Source organism: Spermophilus citellus, assembly GCF_964194105.1.
Source record: "Spermophilus citellus genome assembly, chromosome: 2".
NCBI classification, from domain to species: domain Eukaryota; kingdom Metazoa; phylum Chordata; class Mammalia; order Rodentia; family Sciuridae; genus Spermophilus; species Spermophilus citellus.
Genome location: NC_138183.1, coordinates 156880191 through 156898501, shown reverse-complemented (window position 1 = coordinate 156898501; position 18311 = coordinate 156880191).

The following is an 18311-nucleotide window of genomic DNA, read 5'->3' as shown; positions in this document are numbered from 1 at the left end:
GCTCCCACTTTCTTTCCAACCCACCAAAAAACAAAAACAAAAACCCCACATAAATAAATAAAAGTTAAATTTAAAAAATTGTAAACGCAAAGGCAGAATTTACAATTAAGAACAATAAATACCATAATAGGGAAAATATTCTAAATGGCATACCATAGGAGGTGACCTACTGGAGGTGACCCATTGGACGGTCTCTTATCATAACAAGTATCATATAAATCAATAAAACAATTGGCCCTTCATTGTTAGAAATGTTGAATCTGTATAACATAAAATCTAATTCACAAAAGCATTTTAAATAAATTTTCTACTCTGTTTTTAGATTTGAGTGAGAATGCAGAGCTTACTAATTAAGCACTGATGTTAGTTGTTTGGGATATATGCATATCAGTGAGTTTGGTGTAAGAAAATAATTTCCTCTTTCATTCTTCCTGATGTTCCCCATCAGTAGCCAGATGAAGAGAGGAGCTATCAGGACAGCATGTGAAATCAGGTCTCAGATGGAAATATCATTGCAGAAAATGTAATGGTCTAATCTGAAATTGCAATGTCTTCCTAACTATAAATATAATGATGAACAGAGAGGGATGCAGAATTGACATTATTTTTACCAGAGTGATTCTGAGAAACATCGAGAGGTGTGTGCTGCTTTTGTATCCAGTAAATTTGAACCAAGCACAAAGGCAATAAATGCACATGGACAAGGTAAGAACCACATAGAATATAAAATACATTGGAGAGATCAAGGCCAAAATATATGACCACTGGTATGTAGTACTTGTTTAAGGAATGTGCCCATTAAATAACTAGTAGGGGTAAACAAAGATAAGAAGTGGCATATTTTGTAAGTTTAGCCACAGATTGAATTGGATGTATTGCTAAAGGAACTGCATTGTGAGTTGCATTTGACACATGCTTCTGTCACAGGTAAATCTGAAATAAGGCAAAGGATAGAAGAAAGGAAAGTGAAGGCTGAGAAAGGCAGTGAGTACACATAGTACACATAGAAAAGAATCAGTGATAGTCAGGAGAGGGTGGAAAATTCCAAAAGAAAGAAAAATGCAGAATGGAAGCATGGAAAATCAAAACAGGTAAGTCTTATTGTACAACTTCTCTAGAAAGCATATAGTGAAACATTAGAAAGGATAGCAAACTATTCATACATGATATATATAGTTTTTCCACAATGTGTCAGGAGGATTTGCCACAACATTGGATGTTGATGCTTGCACCCATGTTTCAAAATATTTCTATAAATTCATGAGGAAAATATATTAAAAGAGTTTATATCATATATGTCTCTAAAATTATGTGTCCCACATTGGAGTCATTACAGTGGTTAGTTGGAATATGAGGCTGATTTTCTATCCCTCCTAAATTGCAAAAGAGCTTAAAGGGGCAGGGCTAGAACTGAGAAGCCTGAGAGAATGAAGATATGGTTTTTGCTTGAACCCAGGAGATCAGTGCCAATCTGTGACACAGGAGAAACTCATTGACAAGAGAAATACTATGACACCATGTTTATGGACTAATTCCAAGAACTGGTGTTTTGTTTTATGGTATATTTTTGTTTGTTCCCTTCACCACTGATATGGTCAGTTTATAGCATGAAAGCATGCAATGTATGATCGTATGTAATTTATTTTACTCCTTTCCTGTAAAATGAATCCATTATTGCTGGAGAACCTTCTTTCCAGAAATTTTGACTAAAAGTTGTAAATCAAAAATGTACTCCCACATACCAAAGTAGCACTTGCTCATATTTCTATGACATGGTTTGTTTGTTTATGTTATTCTCAGTGGGCACTAATGAGATCCTTTTGCATGCTAAGCATTTGATCTCCCACTGATCCTTTCCCACAGACCTCTCTGTTTCTCTGGTGTGTTTTGTGTATCCAAGCTTCAGAAAAATGCCCATCTTCTTCTTAAAGAATTTTCCTCAACATAGGAAGATAGTGCCATGAAGAAACTACATGATAAAGCAAAGCAACATTCACAGTAGCTGCATTTACTACACGTGTTATTTGAATCCTTGAGTTATAGTCAGGAGCAGAATCACACATTCCTGTTGCCCAGCTTCTTTCTTTGTTCCTTGTAATTAATTTTCATTCTACACAGTTCACTGAAATTGTTCTATCCTCTGTATTTCCAGAAACATTCCCTCCATTCACACTGGCATCAACTTCCAGTGCACTGTGGCCTTCTCATTATGTATATCCATTCGTGCATGTTAACCTGCTATAGCACTGAGGGTGGTCCTGTTATTTATGCATATACTGCACATATGACTATCAGCCCTCTTTAGATCATGGATGTCCAAGCACCTTAACTTTCCTAGAAATCTTTCATAATACAAATTTTTCCTCACTGTGTATATTGATCCCTCTCTCTGCCTGCAATGTCCTCTGATTCTTCTCTTACAAATCACTATATCATCATAAAAACATGTTCTATTTATTTTATTCATTCATTCATTCATTCATTCATGTTCCCTTTTAAACCCTGTTTCTCTATGCACAGCTTTTCATGCTCAGCATTTCTAGCCTCTGGCACATAACCTCACTTTTGAAGTCTCCATTATTTCCATCTCTAGAAAAGAAATCATCCCTGGCATCTGTTTTCTCTTCAAGGTCTTACCACAAACTCAATTGTGGGTGGAATAAACAAAGCTGTTGATTACAATGTGATGCAAAAGTGTCCTCTTTAAGTCCAGGATGGAGTAGACAGAAAAAGGAATAATTTATAAGTCACATGCTTGTTACCTAGTTTGGAAGCTATAAAATGTATGAGGTAGTCCCAGTGAAAGAAAAAACAGTTTATGTCATAAATATCAGGCATAATTATGGAAATTTCTCAAGACAACGTGATGGAATAATACATGGAAAGTAAATAAGAATGGAAATAATCAAGTCTCCAGCTCTAGAGGTTTCTTGGTTAAAGCTAAATGGGAGACAATATTAGAGAGAAACCAAAGAATTACCTAGGTAATTTTGGATTAAAAAAATGAAAATACTGGTATAATGCAATTCATCTCTTTTCAGTGTATCAACCTCAAATTAAACTTCTCTTCTCCACCCCTACCAGCTTCCATGATGTATGTGGCATCCATTTGAGTCATTCATATGAGAACTTTAGCATTGCTGAAACATTGTTTGTTTTCAAGACAGCTATTATTATTATTATCATTATGTTTACCATTTTTATTTTATTGATGATTTGGAATGAAACTTGAGCATGCCATTAATTCACTTTATTACTGAGCAAATTTCTCATTGATAGATACCTAATTTTTTGATCAGCCAACCCCTTTTTTTAAACAATTTGATAATCTGTCAAGATATACCACATCAGATTCATTTTTTAACTCATAGTTTTCATGAAGTTTATTCCTTAACTAGCAGAACTGTTCATCTTAGTTATATTCCAATGACTAAAATAAAAAGGTTTATTAATGTCTGATAATTCTGGCAGTTTTTGGATCTCTTTTTCTTTGGATTGCCATATCTCAATTCTTTATGCCTTGTCCTACATTTTTTCTTTGTGGGGCATGTATCTTTGTGCAAGAATGGAAAAAGAAAAATGACATTGGTTAAATCAGAGGCTACAGGGGAAAAAAATCACTAGTGCTCCACATGGGTATGAAAAACAAGGACATGTGTATTAGCTGCTCTTCTAAAAGCATATGTCTGAACTAATTATTTCAAAAAACTCTCTGAGGCGAAATTAAGTAAACCTTCTCCTAGAATCCCATCACAAATTTGGACTTACTAAATTGTAGGGCAAATGAAGAGAGGTTCTGTACTTGTAAAAAAAAATATGTTAAATAATTCGGATTAGTTTCCTGGAAGATATGTGTAGCTGTGTTTTTCCTTCAGCTTTCATGTTGAACTTTTCAGATCCTTCTATTTTCCTCTGAATACAGATCACTGTGCTCACCAGAATTCTGCATCTTTTCACTGGTACATATACCCTTTGATTATGTATTTATGGTCATGGCAAATGTGACCTCAAAATTGGAACATTAATTACAAAAGCTATATTCCCAATTTTGATTTAGCACATTTTAGACATGTGGCTGTATTCAAAAAAAGTCCCAAACAAGGAGACACACCAAAGTTAAAATCAAGTTTATTTTTTTCTATCACTGTTCTCAACAGTCAATGTTTTATTAAAAACTCACTTCCTGTATTCATGGGAATACCAAGAAGATGACTCTGGAAGCAGATCTTCAAGGTGTACTTAACACACCCAGGCATGCACAGGCATGGGGGAAAAGATGTTAGAAAACAGATTTGGACTTTAGCCTTGAGACTGGGCTGCTTGGCAGATAGCATGTTCCCTGTAACCAAGGGGTACGATGACTTCTGGTCAGTGGTCAAAGCAACGGATGAAATATCAGACTAGAAGTCCTCAGAGTCCCCTTTGCTGAACGGTGTGACATTCTCTACCACAGTGAGGCTCCAGGTTTGACTGTGAATTTGGATAGGAGCTGGAAGGAGAGAAAGAACCAGCATAGCTTTCTGGGCTTTCCTGGCACCCGAAGGGGCTCGGGGAATATTCACAGAGCCCATGGCTGGCGGTACAGTGGAAGCCAACATTTATTCAGTATAGACAAACGTGCCAGGCACTGTCCTAATTTCAGTCCACCTCAGAACACGCCTAAGAGATAATGACTGTTATTATGTCCTTGTTATTGGGGAGAAAAGGAAGGCCCAGGGAGGTTAGGTCACCTCTCAGCTCAAATCTACTAAAATAGGGAGACAAGACTCAAACCCAGGCCACCTGGCTCCAGAGTGTCCCTCCCCAAATGGTTGTGGTACCTCCATACTCTGATAGCTGAAAAGAGAACAAGATCTCTCGTTTCATCCTTACAAATACCCCTGAGACAGGTATATCACACCTTGTTACCCCTGCCTGCAAACCAGCCACTCAGCCATATCCCAAGGTCCTAGGTACACTCTACTCACAGCTACCAACTCTCCCTGGGGGAAAGGGGCCAGAAGGAAAGGAGATTAAGAAAATAAGATGATTTTCAGGCTTCACACTGAATAGACATCATTGATGCATTCTTTCCTGCCACCCCTAAGCCCACTAGTCCTGAAGCCCTAACGACAAGAATACATGTGCATTTTACAATGAGAAAGCTGAGGTTTGGCAGTACAAATTTAGTCTCCTTATTGTCCTGCTTCCTCTATCACGTCTTTCTTTCTCCGAACCATGTGGTTTCTTCCCTAGCATTTTTTACCCCTCCCGTGCTCCGCGGCACACCACTCAGATCATGGTCCTCTCCTCCACAAAGACAGTCAAGAGCTCCCAGTTACTTACAGGGTCAAATCCTAACTCTCTAACCTGCTCTCCGGTCCTTCCATGATTTGTCCTCAACTTAGTTTTCGAGGATTATTTTTACTACCTGAATCTAAACTCTAGTCACAGGGGTATTCAAAGAACGAACCCAAGAAAGTTCTATGCATACCCTTCTCATGACGATTCCCCTGCCTGGAACTCTTTGCCAAATGCCACTGTACTCACAAATGCACTCAAAGGCCACCCACCATGAGAACGTCTCTCATTGCCCCATCTCATGGGAATCTTCTGCTCCACATTCTAACCATGTGATAAGATGCAGTCCACACATGACAAACTCCCTGAGAGAATGGAAGGTGCCTTTGGCTTCTTTCTACCCCACTGCCCCCCCACCACCACAGAGGTGCTAATCAATGTTTGCTGTATTGAATTAAATAGAGAGGTCATCTGGGAGATAAGAGGTAGAACTTTATCATAATTTGGATACTCATATGATGGAGAAGTTGAAGGACCAGTGACCTCTCTCCTCAGAACTCAATTATTGCATAAGAACAAACGTCTCAGATATCTAGCTATTAATTTGCTCACAATCATCTCAGCCTCTAAATTTCACAAATGTCTCTTTCAATTGCTCCAGCACATCATTCATAGAAAATGAGATTCTCTTCTCATTCGCTGGATCACAGTGGCCCTTGCACCATCTCCCTTCCCCATCCCACCCATCAAATCTCTGTGTGCATTCTTATTATTTTTCAACTTGCCCAAATTAACCCTCTGTGCATCAAAATGCCTATCACCATGACTTTCTGGGCCCCATAGTTTCCTGTTCAATATCCTAAATTGATAGTGGAAGACCACAGGCTTTACTGGCATACGGAGTCAAAAGAATCTATTCTAATTAATCTTACACACAAAAATGATGGCCTTCAGCCATCTCAGGAGCAAGAGCCAATGGACCCAGGAAATAAAAAAGAAAAAATGCATGCCTAGCTTCGTAAGAAATCAATACAACCTCACTCTGATCTGGGTCACACAGAAGAGACAGCATATGTGGGTAAGATCCAAAGAAAAGTCCCTGTCATGAAGATGATGAGAGGCGTCAGGAATCCCATCACTCCACAGGTCCCAGAGGAACTGAGACCCAGCCCTTTAGAGACTTTTCACCCTCAGATACAAGTTCATTGTCATTAACAGAGATTTATATAATTCACATGGTTTCTTGGGCTTGGTAGGATAGGGTCTCAGTATCTCGGTCAAGCAGGAAATGGAGAAATCCTGAATAGGACAAAAGAAAGAATCTACCTAATTGTGGATGTTATTCTGCACCAGGGTGGTTGGACAGTCCTGTGTGCAGTGGGCAATGCTGAGCAGAATGTGGGAGAGTAAAGTGGCCACCAAGTATGTGGCAGCCAGGAAGGCTCAGAAGGCCACAGTCCCTGTGGTCAGCTGTTGCTCCAGGGGACCCACTGCATAGCCCAGAGGCTGTAAAACGTGAGCCTGCCCTGAGTTCACTCCTTCCTACCTGGAAAACTTGTAGCAAGTTACCCAACATTTCATTTCTTCATCTGGAAAATAGGATAAACATGTACAGTACTTAGGTAATAAACTTACCGTGAAACTGTGTGTTGGGACCATAAGTGAAATACTCTGCAAGTCCAAGATCCTCCCTCACCATTAACCAGGTCAGAACATTCAAAGTCAAGGATGTCCCAAGAATGAGAAATATCAAAAGGCGGGGAGGGAAAGCAAAAGTAAAATTTCTTCACTTTTAGCCTTATTTCAAGTATACTACAGGAAAGACTAGGAAGAATAAAAACTACCCTACCACTAACTTATACAATTCTCCAATCTCAGAAGAAAGAAAAATTGAAGTGTCTCAGCTGAAGTAGCCTCAAACAGTAATAATAGGCCCCAGGTCCCCATCCTGACCATCCTCTTCTCACCTCCCATTTTCTCTCCAGGGTTCTAGGAAGATATCACACCCTCCTATGAACCCCTCTGCTATTCTTGTGAGGGCCACATGGGGTGAAGGACAGAAAGGACCAAAGGATGGCCCAGCCTGGTGTCAGAGCCAGGCAACCCCAGGCCTGGAACCATAGCGCAGGTCAGGGGGAGTGCACCTGAGGACTCTGCCACCTTGTGGCATCAACCCCAGGGAGAAGGAAAGAAAAGGAGACACTCCGAATTTGCCCAAGTTTAAGCCCTCACGTCCCAAATAACTGAAATGGTAGAGCCTTCCTGGAAATGACCAGAGTATATGTTCTGCCCTCTGATAGAATAAAGTTTAAGAAAAAGAGATTTTATTTTAGGACAATGAAGAAAATTATATTTTGTAACCCGGGTTCATGGCATATAAGCTTATACAGTTCTATACTAATAGCCAGAATAATGGTAGCAACCACACTTACTGTTTCCTGTGTGGTAGGTGCTATTCCCACTGCTTTATGTAGGCTACATCATTTATTTTTCACAATAATTGACCTATGGGTCTAGACAGCAATGATCAGTGCCTGCTTCCAGGGAGTGAGTCAAGCATGAAGAGGTATTTTAACTTGCCCAAGGTCACATTGCCAAAGTGGAGGACCCAGAACTTAAACCCAGGCCTTCTGGTTTCCGAGCCCAAGTTCTGCTTCACTTGTGTTCTCTTCCTTCTATCTTTAGCCTTCAACTCATTGCATCATGTTGGCTTATGATTTATTGAGGGCTGACGGTGATTTTGGACTCCCTGCTAAAAGCTTCAATCTTATCACATCTATTCTCCTTATCATCACCCCAGGAGAAAAGCTCTATTATCATCTTTCTAAAGATAAGGAAATTGGGACTCTAGAAGAACCGAATCTATCTGACTACAAAAGTATGCACAGGTAGAGGGCTCGGATCACCATCAGCTTGGAGCAAGGGCTCCATGTTTATGGCTGCCAATATGTGGGTTGCAATAGTAAGATTGTGATATGATTCCCAGCAACTTCAAGTACAAGGGCAAGAAGCTAGAGGGAAGTGCTCTGTAAGAACCAAGGCCCAGTCTAGTAAGGAGGGGATCCAGTCATACATAGTCTTAAGAAAGACTCCAGTTCTCACAAGCTGGAATGCATAGGAGATGGAGAAAGTTCTGGCAGAAGGGAGAATATCAGGATTGAGAGGACTCCAAGGATCCTAGACAAGTCCAGGAACCAAGGCATGGTAGGCCTCAGGGTTCTGACTACAGCCCTTCCCTGAAAATTCAGTGTGTCCGTTTGGGGCTGAAGGCACAGAACATCATTGGGATCATTTCACAGATAAGAATATCAGAGTTCAGAGAATGCAAGTAATTAACATTGTCATACAGCCAGCTAGAGAAACACAAACTTGGCTCTGACTCCAAACCTGAAGCTTTTCCTCATCACGTTCATTTAATCCTAGCAAATTCAATGCCACTTGTAGTATGACTCAAAAGGAAAGGAAAGGAGCAAAGCTACATTTGCCCATCTCCTGTCATTCAAAAGGCCCATCCCTGGGATCAGTAAATATTGTAAATAGTCTGGGCTTGCCCCTCTCATTCATTCCGGATCTGAGGTCAAAACTCAGATTCCCCTAACATTTCCCCAAGGGATTAATTAAAGAAATAAAGTCCTATTTCACAAGCTGCTAAATCCTGTTTGACCAGCCCTGCCCAGGATTTCCTGGGCTTAATCTCCTGTGACTCTGGACAGTGGGGAAGTTACTGGGCTGTGACTGTTTTTGCCTGTTCCCCTTCCTGATGGGATTCCACTTCCAGGTGTATTCCCCACAGGGGTCGCTGAAGCAAAGCTCGGAGTGGGGGGAACAAAAGAAGAAAAGAAAAATCCATCACTCACATATGAATAAAACACTATAGATGGTTGCACTGACTGTACTAGAGCTACACATACCAATGTAAATAAATCTCAAAAATAATATTCAGTGTAAAAAGCAAGCTATAAAAGAATATGTATACTATGACAGCATTTTTATAAAGTTTAAAAACACGCAAAGCAATGCTATACATTGAACAGAGACTCGAACATGCAGAAAATGCATAAAATAATCATGAAAATCATTACTGTTTACAATGGTGAAAAACTTCAGGGAAAAAAAAAAAGAGGGACTAATACGAAGAAGAGATCAATATGCTGTGGTTCACACCAATTTGCAATCCTTTACTGTTTAAAAAAGTCTTGAGCAAATATGGCAAAGGTTTAAGTCTGTTAAAGGTGGATTTGGAATACATATATAGTCATAATATATTATTCTTTTTTTACATTAGGAATGTATCTTTAGGAAAAAATGTTTTTTTAAAAAACAATAGTTGAATGTTTACTATTTACAGTAAGTAGTTTGGGCTTGAGTTTAAAAGTAACAAAGGGTTCTAGGCAGGGAGAGTCATGATCAAAGAGCCCTGTAAAAGCAGGGAGGCAATGTTAACATAGAACATCGAAGGCAATATGTCAGTATAAGCAGGAAAAGGTTTAAAAAAAGAAGAAGAAATAAAAACAGAATCCACTGAGACTGGTCCTTCCCATCCCTCCCTACCATTCCACCATCCCAACCATGTCCTTCCATTACAAGCTGCCAACTGGGGTTTCCTTCTCAACTTCCATCCACAAAAGTGGGCAGAGGAAGCAAACCAGGCCAATCACGATACCCCACGACCAAGGCCTATGCTGACTGGCCCAAGTATGTCTCAAAGCCCAGCCAATCAGAGACTATCCTTTTCCTGAGCTGTCTTCTTTGGTTGGGAACAAGAAGAAAGTAGTCCTTTCCCCTCTATTACTGGAACTTGAAAAAGATGGGTGCAGAGCCCTCTGTGGCCCTGCTCCCTGCCCAAGAGGAACACTGATTAGAGGTTGAAGAGAATGGAGTCACCCCCACAGAAATTAAGAGGGCTAAGAGATTCCTGGACCATGATGAGTGCCCCATGCAACATATCTGCCCTCTGTAACTGTGAGGAGCAGAGACTATCTATACCCAGCAGCGGCCACTGTGGGATCCCATCGAGTATCCCGTCACCATTCCTGCAGGCAGCCATTTAACATTTTCAAAGCTCTTCATGCCATTTCTTCCTTGGAGCAACTCCATGCAATGAGCAGGGTGGTTCTGAAACTATTAGTCTCATTTAATTGAGGAGGACCCTGAATATAGGAGAAGTGACATATCCACACCACACGGCAACCTAGTGACTGTGCCAGTATAGAGTACAGGTCTCCTAATGCCTTAATGATATGCTAAAGAAGAAAATATAGCTAAATAGCAAAGAAAAGCACCATTCACCAATACTTTCATGGTGCTTATTATATGCATTATTCTTCATGTGCTACGTACGTTACCTCAATCTTTTGCCTGAGCGTGTCCTCTTGCATAAGGTGAACTATTGTGGCTCCCATTTGACAGATGAGGGAACCCAGAAATCACACAGCAGTTAAGTGGCAGAGCTATGGTTTGGTTCCCGAGTCCATGCTCGTAATCCCCACATTAAGTAGAGTGGGAGGGGTGGTTCCAGTACCAGATTTCTTGGACTTCGCACTCCCTGGACTCAGAGGAAGTTGTCCGAGGCCAGGCTTTGAGGGAGCCCTGATCCCCCACAGCTTAGCCTGATCTAAATGCAGGTGCCTCTGCCTAAAAGCCCAGAAGGGAAATTTGCTAACAGAGCAGGTGCTGAATCGCAGAAAAGTTACGTATGGAATGAGAGCATCGAAGGCTGCAATAAGAGCAAGGAGGGTAAAAACCAATTTCACATCAGAGCCCCAGGCAATGATTTGGAGAAAAAAAACCAATATATGTGGTATCACATAATAACTATAGCGACGCCTTCCATTTACTGCACCCTTTCCTTCGGAGGAGGCCAAAGAAGTTCACAATTGTTATTACAATTCTTCCTCCTCAAGGCCTGTGCCCCGCTGAGGGTGGCTGTGGGCTTTTTTGAGGTCCACAGGAAAAAAAGGAAGCACCGAGAGGTCAATGAAGAAATCACAGAGTGGTGAAGTATCTATCAAAGCCAACTGTCCAGGCTCGAGAGCTGATACGCAAAAGCTAGCGCAGTGCAAAAATCAATTCGGGAAAGGATTGATTCACATACAACTTTCAGACAAATACTGAAATTCGCTCTGGGAGAATTGACCACTGCCACTATAGCTCCAGTGCAGAAGCAGGAGGAGCAAACAGTTGGGGGACAAGGAGGGATGGGGACATGGGGCAGAAAGTAAGGAGCTGACATGGGACATAAATGACAAAATTGGAAGAAAGACTAAACTTCTGATCAGCAAAAGCCTGCTCATTCACAGCTAGAGATGTGAATCAATGGCTCTAACAATGCCAGCATTCAGCATACCAGTTTTAACCCAACTGACTTAGATGACCTGACGGGGTCCCTTTTATAGTACAGATACCCAGAAAATCATTTATTTTTAAACTTCCTCATTTCCTCCTCACCACCTAATCTTAAACAAGTACTCAGTGGCTTCTCTCCATCACATCAGGTCTCCAAAAATGATCTGTTCATTGGCACAACCCCATCCGGATATTATTCCATATCTCTTTTAAGTCATTGTATATCATCCCAGTGGGGCTCTGTATACCACCTCTAGGTCCCCACTCCTTCTCCTTTCCTCATGCTCCCTGTACCTGGAAGGACCTTTCCCCTCCTTTTGCCTGGATGATCAATGTCAGTGTTCAAACCAAGTTACCTGAGGAATTTTGCACCACTCTGTAGTAGATTCACAGTCATTGCATTTTACACTTAAAATGGGTATATTTTACAGTGTGTTGATATAGAAAAGTTTGTTTTTTAAGTTACCTAAAATTTGGGTTGTAAGGACTCCACCAGGTAATTTTGAAGATCACCATAATCTCATGAAAGTGAAAAGCTACAACAGTGTCTTGTGAGAATTTCTAAGGAATACAGTCAAGTGTGTGTGTGTGTATTTTTTTTCAGATGACATTTGATACCTCCACAAGTTGCCCAAAGAAGCAACTTCATACAAACCAAATTCTTTGCAAAGTTAGAGCTCCTCATTGTTTGCAATTGAGATGCAAGTGAGACCCACATTCGAGTGAGATATAAATTTTTAAAGTAAAATAGGTTTGGAAGAAGAATTGCTTTCAATCCAGGATCCTAAGATATGTTATCTATGTGACATTGACAAGTTAATTATTTTTCCTGACCTACAAAGTGGGCATAATAATATCTGCTGAGTTAAGAGAATTAACTGAATGGTGTTTATGAAGCACTCAGCACAATACCTGGCCCAAAGCAAGCCTGCAAATACTGCTAACAAATTGTGCTTGCTCTCTTCCTTTCTTTCCTGGAAATGAGTCATGATGAGCATGAAATTAGTGAAATAGTTAGAGGCAGCCCCTCATTTTCCCATTTCCCATTTCTCACAGATCTGCACCTTAACACTGTCTGCTCAGAGATGCCCCATTCTCTTTCCCTTGCCCACTTCAGTTCTATTATTTCAAAGTTGCTTTTTGTATCAAAACAGACAAAAGAAACAGATGCATAAATTTTTCATTTATCAAACATTTCTACACATCAAATTCAAATTCACCAAATGCCTAATGAGCCTCTAAACCTGTATGCCCAGAGTAGTGCTGGGAAGCAGGCAAGGAACAATTAACACATGTCGGGTCAGGACTTTGCCTTACAACAAACGCTTGTAAGACTCAGTCCCATGGAATACATCATAACTGGAAAGCAAGAATCACCATCTCTGTATGCTCACCTGGGTTTCCACTGGGGGTGTAGATTTTCAGAATCAAGGCATGAAACTAGATTATTTAAGTATTTTCTGGGAAAGAGGAGAAATATTGATTTTAATCCCTCATTGAAATGTATAACAGGAAAGCACTAAACTGGAAGTTTGAAATTCTGAATTCTATTTTGCACCTATTGGTAATAATCATGTGGTATGCCCTAAATCTTATTCCTTCTCTGGGTCTCAAGTGTCTCATCTACAAATCAGAAGGCAGACTATGATTCTGGATAGCATGACGTCTGATACTAGGTTGAATAGTGTCCTGCCAGAATTTATGTTCACCTGGAATCTTTGTGACCTTATTGGAGAAAAGGTATTTGCAGATGTGATCAAATTCATGTGAGGTTATATTAGATTATTATGGACTCTAATATTATGACTGGTATCCTAATAAAAAAGAAGCCAATTGGGTCACACTCATGTAGGGAAGATAGCCACCAGAAGATGGAGGCAGAAACTGGAATAACGTATCTACAAGCCAAGGAACACCATGGATTGGTGGAAGCCACTAGAAGCTAGAAGAGGCAAGAAAGTTTCTTCCCTAGAGCTTTTGGAAAAATTGTGGTCCCTTTGACACCTGATTTTTAGACTTTGGGTATCTGTGAAAGAAACATGTTCTGTTATTTTAAGTCTTCTAGTTTGTGATACTTTATTTCAGCAGCCCTACAAAGCAAGTACAAATCTCCTCAAATTGCATACTACTCCAACTAACAGGCGGGATCTTGTTTGGACAGTGTGTTGAGACAGATTCTCAGGCTGCATAGAAGATGGGATTCATGATATCTGACCTACAGAGAGAAGGGAGTAGTGACAAATATGCCCTATTTTTGCCATTCTCTAGGGTATTAGTCATCTTTGCATTGCTGTGACAAAATATTTGACAAACAACTTAGAAAAGGAAAGATTTATTTGGGGTCACACTTTCAGAGGTTCTAGTCCATGGTCATCTGCCTCCTTTGCTATAGGCCTGTGACAAGACAAAGAATCATGAAGAAAATGGTATGTGAAGCAGAGCTGCTCCCTTCATTACCACCAGGAAGTGGGGAGGAGCCAAGGATAAGATATAGTCCTCCAGGGCATGCCCCCAAGGACACACTCCCTCCAACTAGGCTGCATCTCTACAGTTTCTACCATTCAGCCAAGAATCTATCCATGGACTAACCCATTGATTGAGGTCAGAGCCTCATCAAATCATTCCCCCAGAGCCCCACCTCTGCAGCATAGAGGACCAAGCCTTCAATACATGAGCTCTGGGGTGAAATTGCAGATCCAAAAGATAACACTTAGATAATCATTACTATATCTTTATGCTCTGATAAATATGATTGTATAATTTTTAAATCCAATTGTCTTTCCAGGAGTAAAAGCATTGTGAACAGGGGAAGAGTAGGTAGAGAATTGTGCCTTCCCCCGTCCATACTGCCTTCAGCTCCTCCTAGTAGGATCAGCCTCCTCTATTCTAGAAATGGCACTTGGTTCCCTCATCCTCTTAGCTTTGCCTTCAGCAGAAACAATCAGAGATCAAATTGACCAAGTCCTAAATGAGTTTCTCACCTGCCACTAAGGGAAGAGTATGATCAGAGCAAACTTGATTCACTGCAGCAACGTGTTGATAAATGAAATATCCAGGATGCAGCAGAAACTGTAAAAGGAAAATGATTCACCGAGAAGAATGCAAAGAAGGCTGCGAGTCCTTTAAGGGCCCAGATCAGTCCTGATAGGCTCACTCAGGAGCATACCACCACATCTGCCAAACTACCTTCATCCTGGATAAACACAGCTAGACAACAATTGGAATCCAAAAGAAGATGGCAAAATGATGATACTTTGTTGGGGTTTGAGTCTACAGAGTTTAGCTCCCTCAGGCCTGACTTTTTGCAAGAGCTGTGGCTGTGATTTAGGTCAGCTGAGGCAAACCTCAGTTAGGAGGAGGAAAAGTTCTCTTCCCCTTATCACAAGTCACAAGTACTGCAAGGTTTGGCCAAGAGGAAGAAGCTTTCTGCATACTTGTCCTGGGAACGGTACATTCTAAAGAAACAAATGCACCCTCAGGGGATTAGATAATGTCTACAAAGAACTTTAGGAGGGTACTTATCAAATAAACAGGAACGATCTGAATTTAGCTCTGTGTACCCGCTGAGGCATGATATTTGGGCAATGCGAGTAAAGTGTTATTGAAGAATTGCTTGCTTTGTTAGAAGAAGAATATAAAAGGAACTTGCAAATAAACCTCAGCATGCAGTTGCAACTGCTGCCTTTGCTCTGCATCCCCTGTGTCCTGGTTATTTTGCGACCCTTACCCAGGGACCCGAACACTCTAGACGTTCACAATACTTTCTAGGCAAAGCTGGAGTGGGGTGACCCCTTTATCCAGAGCAACATAGCCTTTAGAACATGGTCTCTTCTCCCTCGAGGTCCCTCTACCTGCCCATCCAAGAAAAGTTATAACCACATTACAAATACAAAGCTGAGTACTTTTAAAAAAAAGATACAGGAGGAGGAGAAAGAAAAGAATAAGAATGAAAAAGAAGAGAAAAGTCACAGAGTTCATTAATTCCGTCAAGGATCAAACTTCCTTGATACCCATCTCTGGCTCAATATCCACACCTGGGGACATTCCCTGGGGTTGTAGTTCATCTGTTTCTACCCATAGCCCAACCAATTCTACCAGTTCCCCTGATCATTGAGGAAATGAAGGATTTTCTTCCTAAGAAATTTAGGTCTCTCTGTACTCCCAGCAATTCTCACTAAACTCTCTCCAAATAAAATGCTCCTTCCTGTTCTCTTTTATCTTCCTTAACAAAAATTCTGAAGACACATTTCAAGCCTTGGTTTCAAGTACTGCCCAAACCCAGATCCACGCACATTTCCTGACCCCCATGGCAACCTTACCGACCTCAGAGGCAATTTCCTCTCTCCAGAACCTCTGGGTGGGTCCCCTGTGTGTCCCACACCAGCTCTTCTCTCCCAAAGCCACCAGAGGTATCTTCGAAAAACTTAGCATCACAGCCCTATTCAAAAGCATTCAGTAGCCTTTCAGCTAAAGAGCAAAATCTTAGCATGGATGACCACTTGAGGGTCTCCTCAACTGCAGTCTATGGGAAAAACTTTTGAAAAGTTGCAAGATAAAATATCAATGAATAACTTGAAAAACGAATCAAAATACATGAAAAACCTCAAGAATCGACAGACATAATATTGTTCTGACAAATTTCAATAAAGGCTTGCTCTGCCTTCTGTGCCTGCCTCATTTCAGATCTATAATTAACAGTTCAGAGTGGTGCATGCACTGGGCTGTTCCTGAGCAGCACTGGGGTCTAGGATCAGCTTGAACCTGCCCCCACCTCTCAACCCCGACAGCTCCAGCCTCGTTACATGGACATCCTCCCTCACTCCCTCTTTGGAATCATTCTCACCTTCCTCTGATTCCTGCTACCTGCTTTCTTCTGCCTCATGGCTTTTAATTTTTTTTTTTATTATTTCTAACTGATACATAATGGTCTATACGTATGCATTGCCGCACGATATTTCAACACGTGTGTGCCATCGGCAGAGATCAGATCAGAGTATCTGACACATCTGTCACCTCACACATTCATCATTTCCTTTGTGTGGATTCAAAGTCCCCCCCCCCCCGCCACTATTCTGAATCATACACGTAAGTGCTGTCAACCAGAATTGCCCTACTGAGTTCTAGAACCTTCTGGCTTTTTAGCGTGCTGCTTCCTCTACCTGGAATTCTCCTTCTCTTCTCATGCCTCATCCAATCTGTCAGTTTCAGCTCAGGTATGTCATCCTCAGGAAAGCTGGCTCCCAACTCCTGCTGTTCCTCCTCCCCCACTGCACACCGTCTTATTTGCTCTCAGGAGACTAGACTCCATTCCATCAGCACAATTATCTCTTTATACAGATTCATTAGTGTGTTTACTTGCTTAGCACCTGCCTCCCTTCCATTCTACAAACTCCACGAGGAGCTCCTGAGGTCTTTCTGCTCTCCCTGAACTTCCAGCATCGGGACAGGGCTCCGGGAGCTTATAGGCATTCAGGAACCACTCACTGGGTGAGTGTAAAAAATGAGATCACTGAGTTGCCTCTGGTTCATCAATACCCTCCTTTCCCCCAACACAATGCAGGGCCTTCAACTTGATGTCCCCAGTGCTTTTTGCCAAGGCTTCATTTCTACAAATGTTTCCCTTTGGTTTCCCTTCTGTTGTATGTTTCTAGCATCCTACTCTGTTCCGCTGACTCCACACATACTGCGCCCCCTCTCTACCCATGAGTTATCACTTCCGCATGCTCCTGTCTTTACGGTGCCGGCTTTCTCTAAACAAACAGCCACATAGCCACGTTAGTATTCATTCTGCATTCCATGCAACAGATCACATAGATACATGTTCTGCCAAATGAAGCTGTGGCCACCTCTCCCAATCACACAGGCTTTCTCAAACACAGTTGCAAACACCCAGACCAAATGCAATGTGATAAATCCTGAAGGCAGGATTCCAGACCTCAACAGCAGGCCAGCGGAGGGGAAGATCCAAGGGAGACTCTTTAGTCCTAAGACAGAGGCAAAGACATGGCTTCTCACTTCAGATCAGAGCTATCCAAAAAAGAGCCCAGAGTTCTAAGAGAACAAACCTGGACATGGCCAGTGACTCACCATGCAGCTTGGCCAAGCCACCTCCCGTCTCTGGGTCTGTGCTTGTCCACAAGATGAGGTTGATTCCATGGTCTCTGAACAACCAACAGAAACATTTCACAAATCTACAGGATACGGTGATTTTCCAAATCACATACTGGATCTCAGTGTCATCTCTAATCATTCTATTGACTTATTCAATATATATCTATCAAATATATTCGGGGCAAGGATTAGACAATGAAAGATCAAATCCTTGTCCTTCTATCCTGGGACAGGAATCAGATACTAAATAAACAACTATTTAATAACTGCAGTTAAGACTAGAAAGATAAAGTACAGACACTCATGAGAGCCAGGACCATGAGACTGTGCAAGGGAGAGATGGTTATCTGGAGAAAGTGACATTGGACAAGTACTTTCTACACATGTCTGAGGTCAATGAGCTCCCAAATTGTCTCATTTATCTGCTTGACATCTGTAAGGCTGGAAGGGAAAGAATTCACTGTTCCCTATTTAAACAGAACAAAGACTGTGCTCTTTACCTATAAGCCTGCTCTACCTTGTACCCCAGACCCAGCCTTCACCAGCCACACCTTCCTGCACAGCGTGTGCCACCG